The sequence below is a fragment of the Populus euphratica genome, unplaced genomic scaffold, assembly GCF_000495115.2.
Source record: "Populus euphratica unplaced genomic scaffold, PopEup_1.0 scaffold65.1, whole genome shotgun sequence".
In the NCBI taxonomy this organism is placed as follows: Eukaryota; Viridiplantae; Streptophyta; class Magnoliopsida; order Malpighiales; family Salicaceae; genus Populus; species Populus euphratica.
This window is the reverse complement of record NW_011499943.1, coordinates 79,851-86,073: the sequence shown is the minus strand read 5'-3', so window position 1 is coordinate 86,073 and position 6,223 is coordinate 79,851.

Here is a 6,223-nt window from a genome sequence, read left to right as displayed (position 1 = left end):
AGAGAACCTGCTTGGACTTCTCCCTCGACTTTCTGTAACAAGTGTATGAGACTCAGAAGTGCTTGTGCCTTTCCTCCTCCTCTTTTCATTGAGGATACAATCCTTCATTATTTTCAAAGTGATCTTTCCATTCGGAGTATAATTGCTAAGTGACACCACCAAAGTCTCCCAACTATCCGGCAATGAGCTCAGTAGGATTAGTGCTTGCATTTCATCGGCTAACTCCAGATTCATCAATAACAGTTGATTCAAGAACCCTTGGAATACATTTATATGCACTGAAGCATCTTCACCATCTCTATACTTCAAATTCACAAGGTCTCTAATTACAAAAACCTTGTTTTGTGCACTCTCCTTAGCAAATGTTTCTTCCAACATCTTCCAAACTGTATAGCAGTCATGTTCTTGAGAAATATGATTAATGGACTTAGAAGATACCCATTTTCTAACATTAATAGTAGCCTTTCTATTTAGCCCATTCCATTTTGCATCATCCATATCATCAGGCTTTATTCCTTTACATTCAATCGGTAAAGCCAAATCATCATTCTTCCTCAGATTCAACTAAGGGATACAACATATATATCATCAAGAACAACTTATTCTTAGATTACAATAAGATTAAAGGAGAATTATTTGAGAAAAAACTCATAATACTGACAGCCCCGTTTTCTATCAAAACAGCCAGCTTACACACCACCAATCTTTGATCCAATCATCTAGAATGAAGATCAACGTGTCTAGAAGCTGCTGTCAAAATCTTAGCCCGATCCAACGGTGAACGAGATGGGAATCGAAGAAAGAGCACAGAATGCTCTACTGCCTCTTCTTCTCTTTTTCTCTTTTTTTTTCTTCTTTTCTCTTCTATTTTCAATTCTGTTGCTACAGTACCCGAACAATTTAATTTTAAAGAGGATGAGCTGCCTCTCTTCTCAATAAATATGGTGATCCCAACATCACATGGTGCGGGACCACACACAACAAATAGTCACCTTCCTATCTCTGATCGCCCTGCTGTTGATCCTACATCACTTACAGTAATTTTGCATCTTGCCATACCCCTCATTGTATAAACTGATAGCGTCTTGTTATTTTCCTGAATTACTAAGAATGAAGCTTGATTTTCCAGGGGTACTGGAGCAATAATATAGAACAAATGCCAGCACTTTTGAGCAATTCTATAGTTGGCTTTCGTTTTCCTTAACCAACTTGTTTAGATTGCATGAATTTAACAAACAAGCAATTGGATGACAGTTTAGCGGCGTGACAAATGCAAACTTCTCCTTTACCAATACAAGGCATTATTATGCTAAGCACGTACGTCTGGATGAACATGATTGAATGAGCAGGTTGCCTAACATGCATAATCCCTATCAATCTCCCAATGAGTCTCATTTCGAACGTTATGTGTGTGTGATTTGGATTGATAATTACTTGAGAGAAAGAGGTGGATTGCCAGGCTAGAACTTACGCAACCGATACATCGCTTGGGTTGAGCATGGCGTATGAAAACAGATAAAAAATGGAAGCTTGCTTCTTCTCCTTACAAAATATAGGTTGAAATTCGGAATTTCATTAATATTGAGCTACTGAGATACGAGATAAATTAAGGCCATACGTATGAATTAAGGACCGGGACAAAAGGAATGCCTGGGGATTTAATGGACGGATTCATATGTATAATTAATGCGGTCCGGGTTCAATAGCCCTATCCATGTAAGGACGATGAATCAAGCTTCCCAATGACTATTCTTTTGCCGTCTAGTGCGAAATTCTATGAACTAGAGCTGGCAGGGGAAGAAAATAAAAACAAATGGGAAAGAGAGACCAAACAAGGCTAGCGATGCACGCCCTATTTTGTAATTTAGCTCTGGAACAAGAAGATTTTATGGTCCAATTCATTATTCATCCTTAGATTGCTCGCACGAGATTTGTAAGGTGTAACCAACATGAGTAGAAGCTGAGTTGTCCCGTGAAAAGCGTCATCCCTGGCTTCTACTCCCTATCGATATACCAAGGAAAGAATCAATAGAGATTAATTTGCGTTACGTTGCAATGTGATTGACGGTTTGACTGAATACCACTTAATTATCAAGTGGCTGGCTCTTTAGATCTGGGAGGGATGTTGTTGGTTGTTAGCTAGTGGAGTAGTGGTGGCTAGATGACGATGATGGTGAGTTCCAGCAAGGTTGTGGTTGTTTTTTTCCGTGTCCCCTGCAGAAGACTCCTCCGATGGATCCAGGCACCATTCCACTGGTCAAAAAAATCGAAAAAGGGTGGATAAGATGGAAATATCATACGGACATGCACGCGAGTGGGCATGGCGTGGTTTCCGACATGAGGGCTCCACGCCCTCCCGCCCATCTCATCTCACTGTAGAGTGAGTGACCTTTTTGGAATTGAATGGAAGCCCAGGCTCCAGAGATGTCCAGTACTCTAATCTGACGTACACTTGATAATGGCCTTAAAGCACCTTCTCAACTTCAAGGTCCTGACCAGTTTAAGGTTGGGCCTCTTCTTTTCTCCGACCCACTATAATCTAATCCATCTTGTCTCTTTGATTTTTTTCACCAATGGGCTTGTACTTACGTAGCCTTTGAAATATTGGGCGCTTGCATCTTTCTAAAGGTACCCAGCCTAGACCAAAGCTATCTGTCCTTGCAAACATAAAATGAAAAATTAACAAACAAGAAGTTATACAGCACGGGGGTGAATGGAATGGCATGGATCCCTGCATGAAATATGAAAGGAACGGTTAATTTTGATGAGTGGTAGTGTAGTAAATATAGTTGAATGTTTTATCAATTATAAACCCCTTTGTCTCATTTCTTATTTTGATCTTTGTTAACAGAAGCTGTTGTTAGCAGAGGCAATCTACACCCCCGACTGCCTGGCTGCTAGACTTCTTAAGGACATCGACTTGCTTGGGTTCTAGACAATGCCTTGGTCATGCATGTGTATAGAATAATTTTGTTGACAGAACGAAATAAGAAAAATGAGTAGCTCATGTGGTAGCAACCTCTTGTTCTTTGTAGTTTCTTGTAAATGATGCACATCAAATGCCAAAGCTTCCAAATGATACGAGCTTGTCCTTCAAACAATCTGAAACTGAAAGAGCAGAAACAACCGGTGGATGTTCCATATTTTGCTTTTCAATCCAGATGGTAGTGACCATCTTGTCTCGTTTTATTGGCTTTATAGCCTGTAGTAACATGTATGTTGAACCACCTTTATGTATTTATTTATTTATTATTATTATGTGTAGTTGTATTAAAGGGAAAACTACACAAAATACTTGGAGCAAACCCCAAGAAGTACAAAGTTTCGTTACCCAGATCTCAATGACCTTAAGCAACATAAAACAAAGCACAAGTTAAAGAAAGAAAACTCAGAAGTCTGAAAAGTAGTAGATAGCCAAAGCAACAATATGTTAACCAGTCAACTTATTTCTAAAAAAACCTAGAATTAGACAACCGTTATTCAAACAAAAAACCAAAAACCTGGGAACCAGTCAAGTGGTTTATGAAAAACACAGAATGAGTCAATTGGGTAAGCAACAACAACAAACCTAAAAATCAGAACTCGAGTAACAACAAAAGCAAAAGACCTTATAACATTGGAAGACGCCAAATAAACTTAAGATTAAGAGGAATTTGATACCTTGGTTCTAACTTCACCAAACAAGACCAGACAAGCTCAGGAATCTCTTTACTAACATCCTGATGAGGTCAATAAAACTAGTGAAAGACATGATTATTCCTCTTATAACAGATGAGGTATGCTAAATGACATCGTTTTGGATCTAGTGTTTATCATCTGTTTGCCGAAGACCAGTTTAACAGGGGAAAACCCAGCAATCAAGGCCACTATACCCACGATGTCGTTTTTAAAGCCCACGATCTCTTGCTTCCACCATGCTCACCATTTCTGGAGGCAGGGACACAAGACCTTCTCTGGCTTTATAAAAGCCAGAGAAAGGCTTCAGAGAAAAGAGGGGGAGCAGGAGGAGAATATCCAGAGAGGAGAAAAAAAAAGGTAGAACTGAGGGAAGGAGAAAACAGAGAGACTGAGTGAGTAGTACAAGAAAGCTTAAACAGAAGGGAGAACGAGAGGAAAAACAGAGCAAAGACTGAGAAAAAAAACACAAATTCAAAGAGAGAAAGAGAGAAAAGGGAGGAGTAAAACAAAGACAAGAATTAGCCATGCTATTATCTTCGTCCCTGCAAAAAAAGAAGAACATGAAATCAATAAAAAAAACAAAAACTAAAGCACTAGCATCACCATTGGCTTCCTTTTATCTAGCGCCAGCTTCCAAAACCAGAGGAAGAAACTGAAAAAAAAAAAAAAACAAAGGGAAGAACCCAAAAATAATAGCAAAAAAGAAGAAGAACGATCCAGAGTCAGAATCCACTGCAGCCATCTTCATCATCTCCGGAAGTAGAGAGAAGGAAGAAGAGAGGAAGAACTGAAGAGGAGAGTAGCATCGACCCATTAGTTTCACCATCGTTTTCATCCCCAAGTGCTGTACCCGTTTCGCCTCCAACTGCACCAGGGAAGTTTCTTTCTCCTCCCTTTTTCGTTTGACGAACATTATAATGTTCAAGTGAATTTTAATTCACTTTGATGAACATTATAGTGTTCACAAAGGTCAATTAACGCACGCGTGTTACTTTGTTCAGCTGGATTACTGGTTGAGCCAGTGGTCAAGCTGACTGGCTGAGCTTGCTCATGTAAGCTGAGTTAAACCTAGCAAAATAAAAAAATAATATATATATATATATATAAGTTATTTTATTGGTTTATTTAATAATATCAGAGTTAGGAATAAAAATATTGATTTAATTTTTTATTTTATTTGGCTATATAAAAATAAAAAAATATATATGCATAAAAATAAATTTATTTTTATTTGTTAAAGTTAAGAATAAAATACTGATTTAAATTTATTTTATTTTTATAGCTATGTAATATTTACCAATGCTAGAGTTAGAAGTATCTAGTAATTAAATATTCACTTGCGCCAGAGTCAGAATATTACACGCAAACCATCATAACTTAAACCAATAAAATGTTAGCAATTTATAACAAAATCAACAATACAACCTACCTTAAATAGGACGCTTAAGGGGTGATAATATTTTCCCTTTAGTGTAAGCAGTCTCGTACCATATAATCTATGTTAATTAGATAGGGTTTCTAGTGACTATAATAATAGGTGGTGGCTTCTTAAACAAAATCATTCCTTATAAAATAACAAGATGCTAGAAATTTGTTCTTTTCATTAGTTTATTTTTAAGGCTGCCGTGATGTTGGATGTGACATAATGATGACTTCATTGGGGAAATTAGATTAAGCTTTGTCATTTGGTTGTTAAATTGATATAAATGCTTGTTATGTTGTTTGGTTTATTTTATTTTATTTTATTTATTTTTACAACTTTAGCATTCATATTTATTCATGTCATCATGCATATATTGGATATGGATCTGTGCCTCCACACACCATACATTTCATAATAAATATTTGCTATATCAACTTTAAGTTAAGTAAGGAGGTAACGATACCCCAATGACTATAGCCTAGGTAAGACTCATGAAACCATCCAACTTTCGTTTTGATTGTTTACTCAATAGTGGTTGATATATCAAATTGATATTACTCAAGGCCTCTATCTTCACACTACTTGTAAGCCTTATATTGACCTTTGAAGGACGATCATTGAGCATGCTAGAGACCCTTTGAGACTAGATAATAGCCTACTTCTTTAAGGTACTTAATGACTAGAATTTACCTATTAAGTTGTTACACCATGAAGAGCAAGCTCTCATTGAATTTGTATTTTTCTTCATTTATGCATGTTTGCATATTTTTCATTTATTAAGTGTAAATATGGGTTTATCATTAAAACTCATCTATAATATTTGTTCGAGAAAAAGACAAATGAAAAACAAAGAAAGAGCATAGTTGGAAGCTCAACACTAAAAAAAGGTGGACAGACTTAGAGAAAAAGTCACAAGGCTTACTAGTTTACTCGAATAGGCCTTGGGATCTAAATTCGAAAAAGTAACACATATAACTCAGCCTGAATCTATGCCCGTAAATTCCTTCAATCCATAGAATCTAGGGGCAAATGGGTTGTCATGTGATTTTCAACAAGCCATGCATTTCCAACTAGTAAACTCCACGAGAATATCATTTACCATTGATTTTATAAAGAAGGAAT